Below are 23,671 nucleotides of genomic sequence, written 5' to 3'. Positions count from 1 at the left end.
CTGTACAAAACTGATAATGGCAAATGTCACTAATTATAAGGTAAACTTCATGTTATATGAATTGTATCATTTTTTGTTTGTTTGTTTATTTGTTTTTGCTGTCTCAGTTTTTGGCCGGGGTTGGGTTTGAACCTGCCACCTCCAGCATATGGGGCCAGCACTCTACTCCTTTGAGCCACAGGCACTGCCCTGTATCATATGTTTTTGAAAGGACAGAGTTTAAAAAATAAAAAGGGAAGGCTCAATGACCGTAGCACAGTGGTTACAGCACCAGCCACACACACCGAGGCTGGCAGGTTCAAACCCAGCCTGGGCCTGCTAAACAACAGTGACAACTGCAACAAAAAAATAGCCAGGTGTTGTGGTGGGCACCTGTAGTCTCCGCTACTTGGGAGGCTGAGGCAAGAGAATCACTTGAACCCAAGAGTTTGAGGTTGCTGGGAGCTGTGACGCTACAGCACTCTACCGAGGACAACAAGGTGAGACTCTTTCTCAAAAAAATAAAATAAAATGGGAAAATTATCCTAATGCTCACCTTTAGCAAAGGCCATCATTCCCGACTTCATCCTGAAATTTTGTGCCTTACGAAAGCTTCCAGAAGTTGGCTTGGAGCCTGTAGCTCAAGCGGCTAAGGTGCCAGCCACATACACCAGAGCTGGCAGGTTTGAATCCAGCCCAGGCCTGCCAAACAAAAATGACAACTACAACCAAAAAATAGCCAGGCATTGTGGCAGGCGCCTATAGTCCCAGCTACTTGGGAGGCTGAGGCAAGAGAATCGCTTAAGCCCAGGAGTTGGAGGTTGCTGTGAGCTGTGATGCCATTGCACTCTACCCAAGGCGACAGCTTGAGGTTCTGTCTCAAAAAAAGGAGAGGGAAGGGGAGAGGAGGGGAGTGATGGGAAGGGACGGGAAGGGTTCCAGAAGTTAATCCACCACCCATTTACCCCATCAACCCCATAAGGGAAATATTTGATTAGGTAGGCCAAAGTCAAACCACTACCATGTATGGTGACCTTGGTTGGTATTAGTCATCAAAAGGCTGCTGTCTCACTACAGGCCCATGTGAGAGGAAAAACAATTAAATTCAAGAAGGACAGGGATGGAGCTCAGTAAGCTCTCACCTAACGGGTACAATGTATGTGTAGATGGCACACCTCCTGGGTGAAGGACTCAAATACTACACTCTGACTTTTGCTAACAAACGCAAGCAAGGTAACATAATCAAATATATCCTCATATTAATCTGAAAAAAATGTTGCTGTCTCAGTGCAAGTCCACAAAGATTTCTCACAAAGGAGGTGGAAAGCAGTAACACAGAGATGTTCCTCCAGCCAGATCCATGCTGCCCTGGGACTGTCCTTCACTGAACCACACAGCAGGTCAAGGGCGCATGCCTTTCATTGCATGGCTCTTTTGTTAGACACGGGGATGGATGTGCTGGTGTGTGCAGAAATGGTTTTCAGGACAGAGACAAAAACCTGTCAGTGGTGTCACCTTGGGGGAGACAAGGCGCCGGAGCAAGGGAGCTTCGTTTGTTGTTTTGTACTTGTTTAAACCATGTGAATTTTCTAACCATGTTCGGATATGAATTTTATAATATGTATTTCTATTTGCATATAGATATAAATAATACATATATATTATAAAAAATGCCATCTGAGTCGCCTGACTCTCTTAACTGAGTGTCATGAATTTAACAGTAGAAAACAGTTAGTTGAATCCAAATAGAGAGACATTCTACAACGCAACTCACTTGGACATTCCAAAAATGTCAGTGACTTAGCTGGGCAGTCTAGCTCAAGCTTGTAGTCCCAGCTACTAGGAAGCTATGAGGGGAGAAATCACTTGAGTGATTAAGAGTTTGAGACCAGCCTGGGCAACAGCACACCAAGACCCCATCTAGTGATGTAAAGAAAGAAAAAGAAGGGCGGCTCCTGTGGCTCAGTTGGTAAGGCGCCGGCCCCATATACCGAGGGTGGTGGGTTCAAACCCGGCCCCGGCCAAACTGCAACCAAAAAAATAGCCGGGCATTGTGGCTGGCGCCTGTAGTCCCAGCTACTTGGGAGGCTGAGGCAAGAGAATTGCCTAAGCCCAGGAATTGGAGGTTGCTGTGAGCTGTGTGAGGCCACGGCACTCTACCAAGGGCCATAAAGTGAGACTCTGTCTCTACAAAAAAAAAAAAAAAAAAAAGAATGAAAAAGAATGCTGAGGAATGTTCCGGCTTGAAAGAAACTAAAGAGACCTAATAATAACTGCAAGGCCTGAGTCTTGATTGACTGCTATTCAGAAAAATAATTTTTAATTCTATAAAGAGTATTATTAGGACAAGTGGGAAATTTCAATATGTACTGTATATGGGATAATGGTATTCTATCAACGATAAGGTAAACGTTTCTGGATGTGATAATTCTAAGAGATGATAGGTAGATGACTGCCTTCAGGAGCTACATGCTGAAGGGGTGAAGGTTTAGGATATAGACAACTAAATCTCTTGTGTATAAGTGAGAGTGTGTGTGTGTGTGTGTGTGTGTGTGTGTGTGTGTGTGTCTGTGTGTGGAGAGTTAAAGCTAAGGTGTACTTCTCTGAATTTTTACCCAATAACTGTCCTTAAAGGTGAAGAGAAAAAGAAATTCTGATTTTTATTATACTAGCCACAGCAACAAAGAGCACAAGCACTGATGTGAAGTTTAAATTCTCAGCCACCAAACAGAACATTCAGTATAGCTTTCCTTACCCTTAATTTAATTCCAAAGGCAATATTCCCAACAGACAGGGATTTGCTCTTCCCAGCTGTCCCCCATGGCCAGCCCCACCCATATGCTCAGGGAAGCTGCCAGATGCTCCGCCAATCCATGCCCAGGCAAAAGCAAGTCACTGGGAAAACAGTTTTTTCTAATAAAGTTACATTATATAAAGTATATCAGATTCCTATGGGTCCCACTCCATTTTCCTTTGCTTTTTTGCTTACACACGTATAGTCTTTGCTACACAGAATTCTGATGTTTCAGAGGGTTAATCTGACTTGTGGTAAATTCATGCCCTTGTACTAATTTGTCTCATGACAGAGTTCTCTGCCTCCTGGAACAACCAGCTAGAAACTTTGGTCCCCAAATAGACAACCCTGGCTTTGAATCCCAGGCCTGCTGTTTATGTATCATGTTCATTCGATCAATTACGTAACCTCTTTAAGCTTCAGTTTCTTCATCTCTAATCATAGATAGTAATAATCACACTTACTCCATAGGGCTGTTTAAAGAGTGAGTAGGATTGTGCACAAATAATGCCCAGGACATAGAAAGTGCTTCCTGTATGAGAACACAATTACTTTTAGAGAAAAAAACCTGGTTTTGAAGGAATCTGACTCTAATGTATGAAAATCGAAGATCGTTTCAAGAAGTCATCCTAATTGTAGAAAAAGGATTATTTAGTGAGGGATTTAATTTTTCTTGAATGATGCACTATGAGCAAAAATCATTGAAAACTGATACTTTTAAAGGGCAAACTTATTACACAATGACACTTCCAAGTTTATTATTCCTAGTATTTAACTACTTATCTCTTCAATTTTCACACAAAGCTAATCATTAATATTATCGTATTCTAGAAGTAATTATTTTAAAAGCTTTTGCTGTTAATAGCTGAAGCCTCTCTGGCTAGTCCTCGTACCAAAGAAGGTAAAAGTGTTTATTTTTTTAGGACTGACATTAAAGACATTGATTTTTGATGCCAAGAAATCACTTAGCATTCATGTGATTTCAGCTTCACAGCATCTTGGAATATGTTTATCCTTAATCAAAATTCTTCCTAGAGGCAATATGCCAATGCTTTCACCTCTCTCCTACCTTCCCTCAGAAAACCCGGAGAGAGGTTGGAGACCAGGTCACGACCCATTGCTCATGAGCCTGGCAGCCCAACGCCTTGGATCGTCATCAGCTGCCCACCCAGGAGCTGGTGCCTCTAGGCCTCTCTTACCTGGCGGATTATATTACAGCTAGCTTTCCTGCAGAGGAACTGAGGAGAAGAAATGCGGTAACCATCCCCAGGCTTGGGCTCTGTTGTCCATTATGTGAAATGTGAAGGGTCAGTAAAGTATCAGCCTACTTTCAAAACAGCCTCTTTACCAATTTCAACTGAAGGGATGTGGGTACTTTTACAATCAGCCCTAAGTCCAGCACAAATGAAGGTAAAGAATTTTTAATTTTTAAACTGTCATGTGATAAACATTTAGTTAGTGGAGAAACAATTTTCTCTAGAAATTACTGTGAGCTTACCCACGGAAAAGTGATAGGTACTATTTTAAGCACTTTACAAATATTAACAGATACAATCCTTGTAATGAGCTTATTTATCTGCATTTACAGATGAGGAAATTAAGGCATAAGGGATTAAGCAACTTGCCAGAGATCATAGAAAGACACTAAAATATTGTTAAAACAAATCACAGAATATATATAACCCCAAGAAAAAAAGTTTTACTATGGATGGGGAGGGTTATAAATGCATGAAAAAGGGCTTGGAAAGATACACTTCAATCACCATCTGTAATTTCTTATTGAGAGTGGTGGTGTGGAAGTTCAGAGGGCTTTCAGATTTTGCTCTTTTTACTTATCATTTGAATATTACACAATGAGAATATTTCAGGCATTACACACATAATTTTTTACCTTGGAAAACTCAAAGTAATGGTTCTACCAAAACACCCACAGAAATGAGTTTACCTTTCCTCTGAAGGCACATAGAACTCTGTCTGTGATTTACTGTTGCAGTAATCCCCATCAAAATGTCCAGACAGGCCAGGCGCAGGTGGCTCACACCTGTGATCCTAGCTCTCTGGGAGGCCAAGGCGGGTGGACTGCTTGAGCTCACAAGTTTGAGACCAGCCTGAGCAAGACCTAGACCCCTGTCTCTACTAAAAATAGAAAAAAACGGAGGCAAGAGGAGCACTTGAGCCCAAGAGTTGGAGGTTGCTGTGAGCTATGATGATGACATGACACTCTACCCAGGTGACAACTAGAGACTCTATCTCAAAAGAAAAAAAAAATGGGCGGCGCCTGTGGCTCAAAGGAGTAGGGCGCAGGCCCCATATGCCAGAGGCGGTGGGTTCAAACCCAGTCCCGGCCAGAAACTGAACCCCCCAACAAAAAAAATATATATACATATATGTCCAGACAGTTACTGCACTCCTGTCAGCATTGCACAGGGGGCTGTCATGTACGCTATCTTTGCTCTCCACAGAGCTCCCCTAAGGGATGTATTCAATAGTTTATTTCAAATTGCAAAAGAGTATTTTGGAGTATGTGGATTATAAAAGTGGAGTAAGTTATGCAGCACTTTTCTCTTCTTCCTTTAGGACCATTTCTTCCTCCTAAGAATATTGCCAAGTAGGAAGTTCAAGACATTATTATTCCCAGTTTGTACCTGTGAGACCTAAAGCTCACAAAAATTAAATAACTCACCCCAACTCTCACATAAACCAGGAGTGAAAATTAGAAAAGCAAGAACTGGATCTCCTGATCCTCAACCTAATGTTCTTCCCACCGGAGCTTGGCTCAAACTGGTCCAATCATATCTGCCACCTTCCTGGCAACAGCTGGTCATAGAGTGATCGAATATTATCTCCTAAAACAGCTTTAGCGAAATCTCAACCTACGACCCTAAATTTTGGCTACACATTAGAATCCCCTGGTGAGCCTTTAAAATTTATCAATGCCTAGGTCTCATCCCAGACCAAGTAAATCAGAACCATGTAGGTAAGGATCAGACACCTGTATTTTGTAAAATCTCTTTAGATAGCCAGAGTTGAGAACCAACAATTTAGCTTTTAGGATGGCAGACAGGTGTCATTTCAGATGCTAACTCCAATTAATGGACAGTGGTATGAGCGGCTGTCTGAGAACTGCCATGAGCTGTCCTCCAGGCTCAGAGGGAGAGAGCCCTGTGAGCAGGGAGCAGTGGGTGGGTCAGGGGTGGGCAGCTCACAAGCTGTGATGCAGAGCCAATCCTAATCCAGCCCAATTCCTTGATTTTTAAAGACAAGGAACCCAAGAGCAGAGAGTGTGTGTCATTTACCGTGGTAACAAAACAAGCTAATGGCCGAACCACGTCCCAAAACCACTACGTCAGTCCGGCATTTCTTCATCCTCAGGTTACTACCAAAGTTTTGAGACAGACTGTGTTATGGGTCCATTGTTTCAATTCCAAGAAACACAGCAGTGTCCTTTCTGATTCACCTGTGCAAGTTTCAACTTGCTTAGCTTATTGGTGTTGCTGGGAGGGCTTCATTTGTTTCCATCTGTGTGGATATTACATTCTAGATTTTTGTGTATTTCAAAACTTTTGTAATGATCCACTAACTGATTGAAGGCTCCTAGGAAGATGTAAGACCAGCCCTGTGATTAACCTGACCATGCCACCATGCACCAGCCATTTCAGAGGCCTACACCCAGTGTCATGTTGTCACAGTCTGGAGAGGCCCATGACACAGGTGCCACCCACAGTGGCCAAGTGGATACCAGCCGCTTCCAGTACCAACTGCTCCCCCAGCTGCTGCCATTTCAGGCTGTCCTTAGAGAAGGCCAGAGAGAAAGATTCCTGGGCCTGGAATTGGAACTATGGCCCCAGCTTCTGTTCATTACAAGCCACGGAAGAAGCTGCTCAGGAATGTGCCTGGCAGTGGGCCCTGGGTGCCTCCTGCCCTGCCTCTGGCATCCAAATCACTGCCTGTCCTAGAAGCCTGTAGGGTGACTAACGTGTGCATGTGTGACTCAGGGTCTGTCATAAAGGTTCCGTGAGTCACCCACTTCCTGAACAACACACTATGGAGACCCCATCAGGATGCACAAAAGCACAGGAAGAGAACCTGCCAGCCAGAGTGGGTAGTATGTTTTCAGGAAACTGGTTTTAATATAAATACTTTCACATTCACAGAACACTCAAGCTAAAAGTTAAAAAGTTTAGTGTCTCCTCATTGAGAAAATGCTCTACTCATAATGGATTTTTGTAAATGTTTTATGAATGTGAAATACATGTAACATACATATTACCATTTTAGCCAGTTTGAAGTGCACAGCTCAGAGGCATCCAGCTACATTCCCAGTGTTATACAAACATCATCACCACCCACCCCCAGAACTTTTTCATATTCCCAAACTGAAACTCCATGCTCAATAAACCCACTTGCTCTCTGCTCAGCCCCCTGTTACTATTATTCTACATTCTGCTTCACTGAATTTGACTCTTCTATCAGTCTATAATGTTTTACTTCATTAATTATTTGGTGTTTTTTGTTTTGTTTTTACTTTATTGTTACATCTTCTTTTAAAGAAAACGTGGATGATGGCTTCTTGGTGTATATTTCTTTCAGAATCCCTTAAATATAAATGGAAAGGACTCTTGGAATTTTATACCCATTGAGTAGCTATAGATGGGAATCAGCGATGACCAGGACCTGATCCAATTCAGCCCAGAAGTTTGCTCCAGGGCACCAAACCCAGTGCATCCTGGTTGCTCACACGGAGGCACCAGCTTGCCACAGTCCAATGCTCTCCCCAGACAAGTAGTGGTAGCTTTGAAAGGCAGCCAGCCCATGAGCCCAAGTGTATCTCTAAGGCTCCCACCCTAGCAAGTTTCCTGGGATGTGGAGTGCGGACTGTGAGGCGGCAGAACCCCCACAGCCCAGAAGGTGCGTTCAAGGAACAACCCCCAACTGCTTCTCTTCCCTTCCTAAAACAACAATAGTCCTTTCTCCTCACTCCCTCGGCCAGAAGTCATGTAGCTTTCCTATCTTTTGCCTAAAAAGCACATAGCCTTCTCTCCCTAAACTTAATGTTCACCCCATGTACTAAGATTCACATCATTTACTTATCCAGTTACTTTCCCTCAACTATGTAAGATGAAAATAATACCACTTGCTTTCCTTGCTGGTTTGCAATATTGTTAGTATAAGCAACCTTGTTTAGGTACTATGTAAATAAAGCTGTTCACACAATTCAGTGCTGGCTGCAGTTATCAGCTGCACCAGACCTTCCAATCCCATCTCTTTATCTTCTATCTATGTCTCTTGTGTAATTTACTTTCTGAATTCCCTGCCATTCCCCCTCTGGTTTGTTTATCTTCATATTGGTTCGTGAAACTGGGACACCAATGAAAGAGAGGCAGGTGGGCACTGGGCTTCCATGTCCATGGCCCATACTTTTCGGTGGTTTTGAACACTGTGCATTACCTGTAGCCAAGCTCATGCAGACCAGCCCTGCAGGGATGGGGGATGACTGCCCATGTGGACCACAGCAGCTTCCACTCACTGTTCCAGAGCTAACCTCACAAAGCACACCTCTTACACCTGTCCCCTGGTCTTCGCCAGGTGAGACTGTGCACTAGATGCCATGCTCATACTTGGTGAAAAAGATGCTAGTAGAGTTGGCTACCTGGAAGTTGAGTCCTTAGACCAGTGATTTTCTACTGGTATGCCGTGGCACACTGGTATGCTAGGAGAGGATCTTAGGTGTGCTAAAAACAAATTTAAAGATAGTTGATTAAATTGTGGTTCCTTTAAAAGCATGTGGCCCTTTTGGAGAAACATCACACATCTGACAGCGTTTTAATTTCTTTTTTTTTTTAATTTCTTTTTTATTTTTTTATTTTATTTTATTTTTTTTTGTAGAGACAGAGTCTCACTGTACCGCCCTCGGGTAGAGTGCCGTGGTGTCACACAGCTCACAGCAACCTCTAACTCTTGGGCTTACGCGATTCTCTTGCCTCAGCCTCCCGAGCAGCTGGGACTACAGGCGCCCGCCACAGCGCCCGGCTATTTTTTATTGTTGTTGCAGTTTGGCCGGGGCTGGGTTTGAACCCGCCACCCTCAGCATATGGGGCCAGTGCCCTACTCACTGAGCCACAGGCGCCGCCCAGTGTTTTAATTTCTGATTTTTGATCTCTTTGAAACAGGCCTCAACCAGATGTTCCCAAGCCCTGAGTTGCTGACCAGTGAGAGGAGACACCTCTGCCCAGCTAAAACAGCCCCTGTCACTCACAGGGAGACCAGCAGTTCAGCCACCTACCACTTTCTCCTCAACCAGAAGCACCACCAGAGGCTGCCTGCTGATTCATTTCCACACCTTGTCGATCTCCACCCACAGAACAATATGCAGAAGCATTTTCACACAGCTCACACCAAATGGCCTCACTGACATCCAAAAGCAGCTACAAAGGAAATTAATGGTTTCCTCCAAAGGTTTTTATTTGTACAAATGCGAAAACCCCTATTTATACCTTTCCAGATTTGACTTCCTTTTGCTGTCAGTTTTTTTTTCTTTCTCCAATTGCTTGGAGTAAATACATCTGAATGAGGCAAAAATAAAACTGCTTTACTATAATAATATAGGAGAGTAATAGTTTGGTGGTGAATGTGGACTGTTGTAAGTGGATACAGGCAAAGAATCAGGAAACACAATACGGCCAGTGACCCTGTAATGTAAATATGATCGGGTCCCACGAACACCTTCCCTCAGCATCCTTGTCCATAACCCCTTGAATGGCTTCCATTGCTCTTGGGACAAATGCCAAATTTTCAATGAGACCTATAGGGCTTTTCAGTCCTTCCCTGGTATTCCTGCAGCCTCAGTTTGCAGCCACCTCCCCTGCCCACATATCACCTTTTCTTTCAGTTTTGCAGTTGTATCAGACTCCTTTCACTCTGGGAACTTTACACATGCTGTTCCTCCTGCCTAGAGCACTGTCCCTACTCAGCCTTTCATCTAGTCTAACCCCCAGCATTCTTCAGGCCCCAACACAAATGTCACCTGCTCAGGCCATCAGACCCTGGTCTCCCCATCTCCCTGTCACTGTCCTCTAGCCTCCTCCCTCCAATTTTCCTCATGTGCTAAATGAGGCTAATACCTCTCATGTTCCAGATTTCCCACAAATACCAAGTGAGATATTCTATGGGATGGCAGATAACAGAATCAATGCCTATTCCAACTTCCTAGTGTACCTTCCTGTAAGGCAGAGACTAGAAAACTTAAACCTGCTGTTTCCAGACTCTCTTGTAACTATGTTTCCAGATGTGATTTGAGTTCTACCAATCAGATGTCATGAACAGGGCTTGACTGTAGAAAGTTGAAAAGACAGGGACAGGCATGAGGTATGCATTCTCCTACAGCAGGTCAGAGCTGGAGTCACATGGCTCTGGAGCCCACAGTACTGATCTCTAACTTAAAAGGGAGGTAGTGTGTTCTTGGAGCCAATATTTCTGACAGTGGCTTCCTGACTATGGCAGAGGTAAGTGCTGTCTTGGCAGACTAGCTCTGGAATACAGCTGTGGGAGTCATACAGCTGCTTCTCCAGCCCTTCAAGCATATTATAAGCATTAATTCCCTATATTAAATCCCTTTTTTCTTAAACTACTAAAGTGGTTTCCATTATTTGCACTGACCCCTGTCTGAGACACATGTGAAAGTGCTTCTGCAACTTCGAACTGATCTGAAAATGAGACTTATTGTTACTCATCAAGGTCCCAGAGCTGCCACCATGGAAAGGGTCATGGTCTATGGAATGTGCAGGATTAGGAAGAACATACAAGCACTTTGTTTTGGAACAGTCTCCCCAGAGTCAACAGCCATTTTTAAAAGAAAAACTTTTTTTTTTCCAAGACAGTTGAATTCCAGGTTGGAGTACAATGATGTGATCACAGCTCATTGCAGCCTTGAACTCTTGGGCTCAAGTGACCCTCCAACATTAGCCTCCTGGATAGTTGGGACTACAGGTGCATACCACCATGCCTGGCTAATTTTTATAGAGATGGGGTCTGACTATATTGCCCAAGATGGTCCCTAACCCTTGGCCTCAAGTAATCCTCCTGCCTTAGCCTCCCAAAGTATGGAATTATAGGCATAAGCCACCATGCCTGGCCAAGAAAAACTTTTGAGAAACTAAATTTAACAAAGTTTACATGTGCAAAGAACAATTCATGAATCAGGCAGTACTCAGAACCAGAAGAGGTTCAGAGAGCTCCAGTCTGCAGTGTGGGCAGTGAGTATTTATAGACAGAATAGAAAGTAAAGTATAGAAATAGTTTGGCTACAGCTTGGTGCCTGCCCAATTTGGACATGGTCTTATCAGATGGCCATTTGTGATTGGCTAGAACTCAGCTATTTGTTATGCTCCTACTTAGGTGTTCAGTTTGTTTACTTACTAAGTTACACTACAGTTTGTTAAATAGGGACTCAAAGATGGAGTCAGCCTCAGACCAATGGCTTCCTGCTTATTTAATTTAATACCATTTTTTAAAATTCTGCCACATTCCATTTTTAATAAGTTATTTGATTGCACTTATGCTAGTAAAAATCTAGACAAACTTTCAGTGTCCTACCAAAGGGATTATATGTGTACATTGGAATAATACACAGCAAATTTAATACCATCTTAATCCAGAATCTGCACTTGAAACATGAAGGTGTCTTGAAGTATAATTTTGGAATCCAGCTTAACCTTCTGCAGCTGGGTTTTTTCCTACCTAGAAACCATGAACAGTCTGGAGTTTGTTGTTTATGGCATTAAGGGAGCTTTTCTAGAGTTGAGCATCTCCTAACACATATCCAGGAAGGGCTGAGACATTCTGTTACCAGGTTGGAACCTCATGAGTCATTTTAAATGGCCTGTGCATAAGCTCTCTCCCTTTGATAAGTATGTCCTATAATCCCTGATGGTTGCTCATTCTGCAGTCATTCCCAGCTCGTGGAGGAAGTGAGAGAGGATGAGGCTTTGGTTACTGCTCACTGTCCCCACGTTTTCCACCACACAGACAGACCATCTCTGCCCTGGTAGCCTAGGCCTGCCAAGGCTATTGGTGTGAGTTCCAACAGGATGACAGCATGAAGGTCTTGCTTCTTCAGCACATTTTTTCTCCAGCTGTCTATAAACTCTGGCTCAGCTATAGAGAGCTCAGTTGGAATGCCCCGGGTGTGGCATTCATGAGGCTGAATGGAAAACCTGAAGCTCCGAGAGGATTGGGGGTGAGACCGAACAAACATCACCTCAAGCAGCTATCAGGCCTCTGATTATTTCCCTGGCTCATTTTACCATTCTATAAAGGCTTGTGGATCGCCTGCCAGGAAGGATGAAAGTGTGTCAGCTGAGGAGCTGGAGGGGAGGAAGGGATGAGTGAGAGATTAAACCCACAGGGGCTGGGGATAGGGCTCAAGAGAAGTGGCAGGGCAGAGAGAGAAAGAAGAAATTGCCACCACTTGCCGGCCTGTGTGAAATGAACTTGCATCCCTTCTGGGTAGGGGACGTCCCCTTGGATGTACTCGGAAGCTCGTCTGAGTTCTGGGTGAGGCCTGGTGCTCTAGGAGGAGCGTTCTGGGTGATGTTTCTCAGACAGAACTCAGGGTCCTGTTGTCCCTAGGGAAAGGGTGGCTGACAGAGAAATATTTAACTATTTCTATACCCATGGTAACACTGTTTTCATCCAAAGCAGCTCCTGCCATATTTGTTTTATATGCTGGGCTTGCAAAATTTCATTTGAAGAAAGGAATATACTGAATTAAAAAGCAAAAACTGGGGCTCGGCGCCCATAGCACAGTGGTTATGGTGCTGGTCACATACACCAGGGCTGGCGGGTTCAAACCCAGCCTGGGCCTGCTAAACAATAATGGCAACTGTAACAAAAAAATAGCCAGGCATTACAGCAGGCTACTTGGGAGGCTGAGGCAAGGCAAGAGAATCTCTTAAGCCCAAGAGTGAGGTTGCTGTGAGCTGAGAAACCATGGCACTCTACCAAGGGCAACATAATGAGACTCTGTCTCAAAAAAAAAAAAAAGCAAAAACTGGAACGCCAACAGAAGTCCTTCAGGCTACCTGACTCCCGGCCTAGTGCTCTTACTTGTACTAGGTCATTGTAAGGTTGCACATAACCTTTGTATTGTAACCTTGCACATAATCACAACATGATTGTAAGGTTTCTGCAAGGTAAGGGAGCAAAGCCTGCAGCCTATTACTACAGGGAGGTCTCTTCAGAAAGAGAGTCAAGCAAATATAACCAGCATCAGTGATAATGTGCCAGAATCAGAGGCTGTGGTCCCCATGGATGCCCAGCTGCATTCTAGGAAGAGGCGACAGCAAATAAAATGGGAAAAAAAATCTTCCCATTAAGGAGCAAAGCACCACTGCTCCAGACTCATGAAACAAAGAGCAACACGGAGGAGAAGATTGGGGCTGACCCTCTGAGAGGCCAGCACAGGTCAGCTTACTGAGGGACTCTCACAGGGTGGGCAGAACGGGCAGCACAGTCTCAGCTCAGTGTGGCCCTAGTGCCACTGGGCTTTGGCCGGCATCATGGGCAGCAAGTTCTCAGAGCTCTGGGAGCCCCCACCACAGCCATAGACAAGGCAGGATGAAGGGGATCACATGCAGCCACACGTGGTCCACCTTGGGGACTCCCAGAAACAAGTGTGACCCAAGAGGGACAGAAGGACCTGTCTCGACAGGTGAAAACAGAGCCTAGGAAATAAAATAGACCGATAGTTGTGGTCTGGGAAATGCAGGTTATAGACAAAAGATGCAGCTGATGGCTTCTGACAAGAATGCAAGAAATGATTCATGGTCACTGCTTTGCCAGCTCACGGAGATTTAAGTACTTAGCTGATCTGGAGGAAGAGAAGAGCACATTTAGAAACTGCACATTTTCCACGAAGATAGTTACAGAAGCTGCTGAGAGGATGCCCATCTTGCAGTGTGGTTAGAATTGAAAAGCTTCCAGGCAAAGCACAGGGCACTGCACAAGCAGAAAGCACAGAGACAGAAAAGAGGGAGGCACTTCTAGAAGAGTTAGAAGCTGGCTGGCAAGTGTACCCCAGGATCTACAAGCCAGAGGTGACTGTCCCTGGGCAAAGAAAGTGTTTCTTCCAGGGCAGCTTCAGAGCCAGGACCATGCATCAGGATTCCTGGCGCTGACTCATCTTACCCTTCGTATTTCCATTCCCTGCGAAGCAAAATGAGAACAGTGACAGTCTCCACTTACCTCTAACTGAAAATTTTTAAAGAGAATTTATTTGCTGATGGCTGGAAAAATGGTCTGGTTGAACAAAGGAATGGTTCATAACCCTAGTTTTCTGAAACAGCACTAAATATTTCTAGACAGTAGGGTCACAGCCAAACATTTTTGAGATTCTGCAACAAGTTGTAGACTCTGACATGAAAAAACAACTACATATAGTAATATAAATGCAAAATGTCATATGCAATTTTCAAGGATTTCTAGAACCCTGGAGCTCATAGTTGATCCCTAAGATTCATAATGCCCATGAAACGCCTGGCTATCTTAGGGAAACTAGTGATCCTTTACAATATCTTTTTTTTTTTTTCCATTTTAGATGAGAGTGCCTTGGACTGAACAATCCAAAGTGTCCTCGGTCATTTTTATCACCAAGTAGTAAAATGAGGAGGCTGAGAACACACACTTTGAAGTCAAGCAGGCTGAGGTTCAAATTCCAGGTGAGTGATGCAAATGGTCTAAGGCAGCCTGGCCATTCAGCACGTGCCCTGGATATTTCTGGCTGCCATGCTCAAAGGCAGGTGGGACCTTTCATTCTCTTTCCATGATAACCTGTTCCACAGTGTTACATTTCAGTGAAAGCAACTCTCTGATAGACACACAACGTTCTTACAAACTACACAGAAAGCTGGGCATGGTGGCTCATGCCTGTAATCCTAATACTCTGGAGGCCAAGGCGGGTGGATTGCCTGAGCTCACAGGTTCAAGACCAACCTGAGCCAGAGCAAGACCTTGTCTCTAAAAATATCCAGGTGTTGTGGCAGGTGCCTATAGTCCCAGCTACTTGGAAGGCTGAGGCAAAGGAATTGCTTGAGCCCTTGAGTTTGAGGTTGCTGTGAGCTATGATGCCACAGCACTCTACCAAGGGCAACAAAGTGACAAGAAAAAAAAAAAACTGCAGAGAAGCTGTCACAGAGCCTGTACCTGTACTGTAAGGGGATGATGTCTCTAGGTGCACCAAGGTTTTCACATAGAAGCTTCACTCAAGGCAAACTCAGCAATGTTCTAAAGTTGAGATTAGCTAGGCTTGTTGTGGACCCAGATAAAGTCTTCCATTGACATGGGGACTTTTCTTCTTGGTTATAGATGAACATCTTCTTCCTGTGTCTTCCCAGGGTCTTTCCTCTGTGATTCTCTGTGTCTTAATCTCCTCTTTTATAGGACACCAGTGAGGTTGGACTAGGACCCAATCCCATGACTTCATTTAACCTTTATTACCTCTGTAAGGACTCTATCTCCAAACACAACCACATTCAGAGAAACTAGGGCTTAGGACTTCAACATATGAATTTGGGGCAAGAGGAGGTGCATTCACACAAGTCAGCCTGTAACTCCACTAATAGAAAGCTGTTGAATGATGGAGCCAGGCATGGTAGTGCACACTTGTAACCCCAGCTACTGAGGAAGCTAAGGTGAGAGGATCATTTAAGCCCAGGAGCTTAAGATCAGCCTGGGCAACATAGTGAGACCCTCATCTAAAAAAAAAAAAAAAAAAAGATGGCACATTCCTACAATGGAATACCATGCAGCTGCTTAAAAAATAATAAATACTGGTTTGGTACCTGTAGCTCGAGCAGCTAAGGCACCAGCCACATACACCAGAGCTATTGGGTTCAAATCCAGCATAAGCCTGCCAAACAACAATGACAATTACAAACAAAAAAAAAAAGCCAGGTGTTTTGGCGGGTGTCTGTGGTCCCAGCTATTTGGGAGGCTGAGGCAAGAGAATCACTTAAGCCCAGGAGTTGGAGGTTGCTGTGAGCTGTGATGCCGCGGCACTCTACCCAGAGTGACTGCTTGAAGCTCTGTCTCAAAAATAATAATAATAATAAATCCTGAAATCATTAAGTCCTGGAATTATCTCCAAGATACATATTAAGTAATGAAAAAATTAAGCATAGAATGGTGTGCTGTCTCTTGCATTTGAAAGGAGAAGAAAAAGGATATACGTGTACTGATTGATGCCTCCTGAACCATCTTCAGAAGTCAAGAGAAAAAATGAAGAAAAAAAGAAAAATTATCTCCAAAGAAAGATCCTGATGGGCTGGGGCCTAGGAGTGAAAAAGTGACTTAATTTACATTATAAATAAGTAAACATTAAATGTTGTACCATGGGTATATGACCTATTTTTTAAGGTGAAACACTAAACATTAAATTTAAGATGCTATAAAAGTTGAGGTTTTAGAAGGCATTACAAGCACATTTAGGTTTGTTCTGCAAAGCTGAAGCACATAAGGGTTTCACTTTATCCTCAAGTGTTCCCCCCCTCCCTTAGGCTGTTTCTTGACACATGCCTTTCCACAGACACTGGTCTCCATAGCAGCTGACCAGCGTAGCCTCCAGTCTGTGGAGCTCTCATTCAGTCTCTGCCTCTCTCTCTCTCACACACACACACACTCAAACACCACTAAAGAAGTGGAATTTTCCAGAATTCTGGAGAACTTTGAGTGTCTGTACCTTGAGAGAGTTCCTCAAGGCACCCTGTCAGCTTATTTCCCACTGCCAAGATGAACCGAGAGGGGAGGCGTCGGAAAAGAGAAACTATCACTCCAAATAGAATGGAAATGGAAGCGGTGCGAAGTAAATAGCCGAAAATTTCACGAGTGTCATTCACGACTCACAAAGACTGTTTTTAGACAACATAATAATCCACTGCAACACTTATTCTGTCTGTGGGATTATTACAGCACAATTTTACCTTTCCATCTTCTGCGGCGTAGCGTGATTTCTTTAGCAGTCATTCTTTGTCTTTCCCAAGTTTTGGGGTCAGACTAATCCAAATGATGACTTGGGGAGAACGGAGGAGGGGGCGTTGAAGCCAGAAAAATCCCGAGAGGACTCTCCTGCCGTTAGCGTTCCCACACCATCCCACAGTACCGTTCTCTAACCAGCCTTTTCCTTAGCATGACCCGGGATGATTTACTGTGCTTGGTCTCAAGCCTGAAACGTCGCCCCTCTCCCTTCTCTCACCCTAAAGTTCAGTTCTTCTGAAACCTTGTTTGACCAGAGTGACTGAAGTTTCTCTTTCCCCTTTTAAAAATCCCTGTGGTGTATACAGATTTTACCAGTGCAATTTAAAAAGTACTAATCAGACCCCTCGTGTGGGTTGCCGAGTTGGGGTGGAAAGAACAGAGATCTAGTCAACTTGGTGGGGAGAGATGTGAAGGGAGGAGGAGACAGAGTTGTTCTAAGCATAAATAAGAGGTACAGAAGGAGACAGGGATGCCACGGCCTCTGGTAACTGAGCCGTGGTTCTGCCAGTCTCTGGAAACTGAAGCTTCTCTGTGTTCTGGATCTGAGGTCTCCTTAGAGACGGAGCAGCAGAAGGTCTCAAGCTTCCCTCCCTCTGCCCCCCCGCCCCCCCACTGCTTCTTTCTCCATCTCTCTATATTGGCCTCCCCTCTCACTCACAGTTTGCTGGCTTCTAACTTCAGTGATTTAGCCATGGTTTAGCTGGCGAGGGTCCTGGAACTACCATCCAGCATCCTTTCACTTTTTTCCCCTGCTCCAACTAGCAACTTCTTTCAGTGTTTTGGACTTCAAATTTCTAAGAACACCTGAATGGCACGGTTGAACTTATGGGCAGGCCTTATAAGGGCATAGCCGACCAATGGCTTACGTGAGCTTACAGTGGGTAGTCACCCTGGCCTATTACTAGCTTAAGGATGCTCTGTCCTTACCCCCTTTTCTGGGCCACCATGAGCTTACTCAGTATCTTTGTGCAAGTTAAACAATGGTACACCCTGTGGGCTCTTGGCTTGGCAAGCCGATTTTGGGTAAATTGGAAAGAAGTGCCCCTCCTTTGGGTGGAAACAGTTTCATGCCAATACAGAGCCCAGTAAATAGAGCCAGGCTGGATTCGAGTTCATACCCACCACCTCGTGCTGGGCCTTTCTGTAATGCACAAACTGCTCAACCTCACGCGGCACCCCAGACCCCAGCAAGTAAGATCTGCATACCAAGATTCCAAACAAGGCCCATCAGAAGTACTTGTTAGATGACTTTTCAGTTTCCTTGTGATTTAAAATGTTTAAGAACAGACTCCCCCACACCCTTTGCACTGGATTGTGATCTGGCAAGTTTTCCTGATAATGGTTCTTCAAATCCAGCCCTTAAGGGTTGAGAAATAAAACAGACCAATCTCACACACATTGAGCTCCAGGTCCTTGTCCCAGATTCTAGTGAAGAAAAGCCAGAGAATCTTCTCTTTCCAAAGAGGGCAGCTCTGAGATGCCAGAGTCTTCAAAACACCGCCCTCCCCGGCTTCAGTGTGACCTGCTCCCGGGCACAGGCCATGCTCACCCCAAGTCTCTTGCAAGCTGTTCTTCAAAGAAGCCTCTTCTTGCCTTTGTTCTCTGTGCTTTGGAGACTGTTTCTTTTTGAAAAATTGATTTATATTATTGAACATAATTGAAGAATTCTTTACCTTTGAGATCCAACAGTCCTTTTACCTAGAGGGATTTATTCATGTTAACAATCAATGTGGAAAATGCTCATTATAACCCTTCAGGCAAAGCCCTTGCTTCTGCAAATCCTCCACCAAGTTCTAAATTATGGTGTAAATAATTATGAGTTTCATTTCACTGATATTATTAATAATAAATCTCTGGTATAAATTAGACTTGCAAATGCCAGGCATAGTTTTGAATAAAAAGAAGAAAGATTAGAGGGGAACTTCAAAGAAGATAGAAGGTAGGAATCAGAAAACTTTGAAATCAGAGCCAGAAAAAAAAGGCATTAAAAGTAGCACAGAAAATACCTGGATCCCAGTTAATTTTACTAGCTTGAAATCTCATTTGTCTGGTACAAATACAAGGAACACCCATAGTCCTACCAACTATCCAATTAAATCACTTTCATTTTCTATGTTTCCTTATAAGTTTTTTCTATCTGCCTAGATGCAGATGGGTTCATAGTTTGAGTCACAGGTTGTGACTAATTTCACTGGACTTCAAACCCTCTGTTATGAAACTGAATTCAAATTAATAAGAATGAATGGGGCATTGTTTTGTAAATCTCAGCCATGAAGAAAGTTGGGAGGCAAGTTTTGCCCCCTAGAGTGTATTATCTCTCACACAGGTGTATCTGAGACCACACGGGGAGAATACAGAGGAGGCAGGTGGTAGGAAAGATCACCAGCTCAGAGAGTCAGCCACTGTCAGCTCTGACTCTCCCTCACTCACCAGCTGGGATCTTAGGCACGTCTTCCTCTACAGATGCCTTAGTTTCTTTACCTGTAAAATGAAGAGATTGGATTTGATCAATAGTGTTTAAAGGACTGCAGGATAACACCGGAGCAGGAGGTGTGGTACTGATCTTTGCCCACATCCCCACAGTCAGAGCAGCTCCTGCTTGGTCTCCTTTTCATGCTGAGCATCTGAGTCCAGTGTGTCTAACCACAGGGCACATCATTTCCCTCAGGGCTCTCTCTAGAAGCTAGGACTTAGGGTACCCTGGTTGCCAACCATTCAAGCTTCCAGAGTTCAGCAGAGGGGTTGTCAGGGAAGTGGAGCAGAAAGAGAAAGCTTTCTGTGAGAGGCCGGGACTTGGGCAGACCTAATTCCAGACGGCATTTGGAAAGACAGAGGGAAGCAGGAAATGGAGAGTCAAGAATGTTCAGGGTCGCACGTTCAGGCTTCCAAAAGATTGGGCCCACTTGGGCTGGAGTGGGGCCTGGGGAGCAGAGAAGGTTGTGGAATAGGATGGAAAGAAGGGCCTGAGTCCTTCAAGTCAGGCAGACAAATGCGAGATTGACAGGCAAACCACAAGATCTCCTGAAGTTTTCTGAGCAAGCGAATGACATGCTGAAATTGGTGCTTAAGGAAGATGAGTCTGTCAAGTTTTCACAAAGCAAACATTTCTTGATGCTTATGAGGTGCCTACAGGCAAATGAGAATACAAAGTTGGAAAAGGAAGGAGCTGCCCTTGAGGAGTCTAGAGGGGAATGCAGAGCGGGCTGAATCACAGGAATGAGTTGCAGCTGGTAAGGAAACAACGGTGGAGAAAAGTGGAGAGAAAGGAGAGAGATGAGAGAGAGATCGCAAAATAAAAACTAACGGGACTTGGTGGCTGGCTAAATAAAATAATGTAAGCAGGGGAATAAATAATAAATGACTACATTTTTAAATGTTGGGGCTTGAGCACAGCTCTTTGGTCTTCAGGGGGCCACAGCTAGAAACTTTCTCCAGCCTCCCATGTGGTTGTGTACTGTGTAATTGAGTAGTGAGCAAAGATTGTGAATGGAAACAGAGTTCCCCATGAAAACTTCCCACATGTGCCTCTCTGTTCTCATTCCTCAGCCTCCTGAGGAATGAAGAGGCTCCCGAGGGTGAAGAAGAGGCCAGATCCACAAGGATGAAGGAGCCTGGGTCCCTGGATGCTACTGGGAAGACTTCCCACAAAGCAGGAACACCACTTACATGGCTTACTGTCATTTGTTATGGCAGTTAACTTACCTCGAGACTGAAAAAAACAGTCATTGCCACTTTAATAAATACAGGGAGTTAGGATGGGTTTAAAAAAGGAAGAGATGAAAAGTTCAGTAATTCATTTAGGGTTGTTTTGTGGGAGTAATATAAAACTTAACCTAACCCAACTAAAAGAGGAATAAAGAAGTTATTGACAATGTTTCTGAGACAGGTGCAATGGCTCACACCTGTAATCCTAGCAACTGGGGTGACTAAGGCGGGAGGATTGCTTGAAGCCATGAGTTCCAAACAATGCTTCTGGCTGTAGCATGGCTAGAAAGAAGTTTATTCCCCCCAAAGTTATGAGATTTACTCTGATTGGTCCAACTTAGTTCATGTGCCCACCTGGGAACCAATCAGAAAAGCCAGAGAATATGACACCCCTGATTGTCTTTGGGCCAAGTGTTAATGCTCTACTCCAGCACTGGGAAAAGAGTCTTCACATAAGATAAAATCTTTACCCGGAGTAGAGAATCTGGCACTACGGTTTAAACCTCACTTCCACAGCTTGGAACATTCAAAAGCCTTTCCATATTTTTGTAAATGCCTCATCTTATTTCAGGCACTTATTTACTGCCCATACTTCTAAATCTTACTATGTTCTCTTGATATTCCCTGCCCCTCAACTGCCTTCCTTCACCTGAGTCTGCCATCATGGTTCCACCCTCTGTAGATTTCTATGAAAATTTTACTGAGCGCAAGCATCCTCAGAGCTTAAGAACTTTACTGAAGATTTAGGGTTGTCGCTCAAGGAAAATTTATATAAAATACCAGAGACAGTAAACAAATAAAAATTCCCATTAGACCTTTCTAGTCTCCCCCACAAATCCTTCTAGAGGCCCAAAGCTATTATTTTATGTTTAGAGACAGGGTCTTATTCTGTGGCCCAGACAGGAATGCAGTGGTGTGACATAGGGGACTGTAGCCTGGAACTCCTGGGCGCAAGCGATCTTCTTGCCTCAACCTCCTAAGTAGCCAGGATTACAGGCATGCACCACCATACCCTAGCTAATTGTTTTTCTTTTTTCTTTCTTTTTTTTTTTTGTTGTTGCAGTTTGGCCGGGGCCACTTTTGGATCCGCCACCCTTGGTATATGGGGCCAGCACCCTACTCACTGAGCTACAGGAGCCTACCTCTTTTTTTTTGTTGTTGTTAGAGCAATGTTGCCCAGGCCAGACTCAAACTCCTGGCCTCAAGGGATCCTCCTGCCTTGGCCTCCCAAAACACTGAAATTACAGGGATGAGCTGCTCATGCCCAGCTGCTACTACTTAGCCCCTCTCCTACGGAGTTACTAAATCTTTTCCTGCTCTAATTCTTCTCCATATATCTTTGGTCTAGTCTCTCTTTATACCAAAACTATGCCATCTTGATCACCATAGCTTTATATGTCTTAAGTCATGTAAATCTCCCAACTTTGTTCTTTTCAATACTGTTTTCACTATTCTAGATCTTTTGTATTTCCATGTAAATTTTAGAATTACTTTGTCAGTTTCACACAAAAAAAATATGAGGAGAAATGACATCTTAAAAAGATTGTTTCGAATTTACAAGCATAGTTTATCTCTCTCCATTTAGTTCAGTCTTTAAAAATTTCTCTCAGCAGTATTTTGTAACTTTCAATGTTCAGATCATACATATATTTTTCTAAATTTCACCCTAAATAGTTCATATTTCTCTGCTGGTACAAATGGTGTTATTTTTGACTATATTCTGAAATAAAAATAGTTCATACTTAACTTATAGAAACAATTGATTTTTATAAGCTGACCTTGTATCCTGCAACCTTGCTAAACAGGATATTTCACATTTTTGCTAAACATTTTGGTCACAATTCAGAAACATGTTGGTAGTTTCTTATAAAATTAGACATGTAACTACCATATGCTGTAGCAATTCTACTTTCAGGAAATGGAAACATGTCCTCACAAAGCTGGTATACAAATATTCAAAACAGCTTTTTTCATAATAGCCAAAACTGGAAACAACTCCAGTGCCCATCAACAGTTCCTTAGATAAACAATCATGATATATCCATACAAAAGAATATTACTCAGCAATAAAAGGAACTAACTACTGACACATGCAACATGAATGAACCTCAAAAATATTATATTGAAAAAAAGAAGCCAGATAGAAAGAGTATATGTTACATAAATCCATTTATATAAAAGTCTACAAACTACAAATTTAATATGTAAGTACAAAAAGTAAACCCATGCTTGACTGAAACAAGAGTTTGGGAGAGGAATAAGTGAGATGGGCACAAAGGAATATTTTGGTAAAATATAAATATGCTGTGTCTTGATTATGGTGATATTTACACAGTTGTTTACATTAGTCAAAAACTCACTGAATGGTGTCTCTGAATGGATTTCTTCTTTTCCAAGTAAATAAACTCAATAAAGCTGAACACTGCTGAGGCTGTCTTTTAGAAAGCAAGAGATTTGCTTACACAAAGAAACAATTGAACTGAGTGTGGTGGCTCATACCTATAATACTTTTTTTTTTTTTTTTTGGTAGAGACAGAGTCTCACTATACCGCCCTCCAGTAGAGTGCCATGACGTCACACGGCTCACAGCAACCTCTAACTCTTGGGCTTATGCGATTCTCTTGCCTCAGCCTCCCAAGCAGCTGGGACCACAGGCGCCCACCACAACATCCGGCTATTTTTTTGTTGCAGTTTGGCCGGGGCTGGGTTTGAACCTGCCACCCTTGGCATATGGGGCCGGCACCCTACTCATTGAGCCACAGGCTCTGCCCTCACACCTATAATTCTAGCACTCTTAGAGGCCAAGGCAGGTGGATCCCTCGAACACAGGAAATAGAGACCAGCTGGAGCAAGAGACCCCATCTCTACTAAACATAGATAAATTAGCCCTGCTTTGTGGCTAGTCTGAGCTACTCTCCAGATTGTGCTCAGGAGTTTGAGATTGCTGTGAGCTATGACGCCACAGCCCTCAATCCATAGTGATTCAATCCCAGGGCGACATGAGACGTCTCAAGAAAAAAAAAAAATTGTTTTTTTTGAACTTCAAGAACGCACTGAACAGGACAGAAATGTGATTTTCTTTCATTTTCACTAGCTTGTTAGCCTCTAGACACAGTGCTGTCCAATAGAACTTTCTGCCCTGTCCAATTCTAGGCTAATATGCCT

Source organism: Nycticebus coucang, chromosome 7 (assembly GCF_027406575.1).
Source record: "Nycticebus coucang isolate mNycCou1 chromosome 7, mNycCou1.pri, whole genome shotgun sequence".
NCBI lineage: Eukaryota > Metazoa > Chordata > Mammalia > Primates > Lorisidae > Nycticebus > Nycticebus coucang.
Note: the sequence above shows the minus strand (reverse complement) of the source record.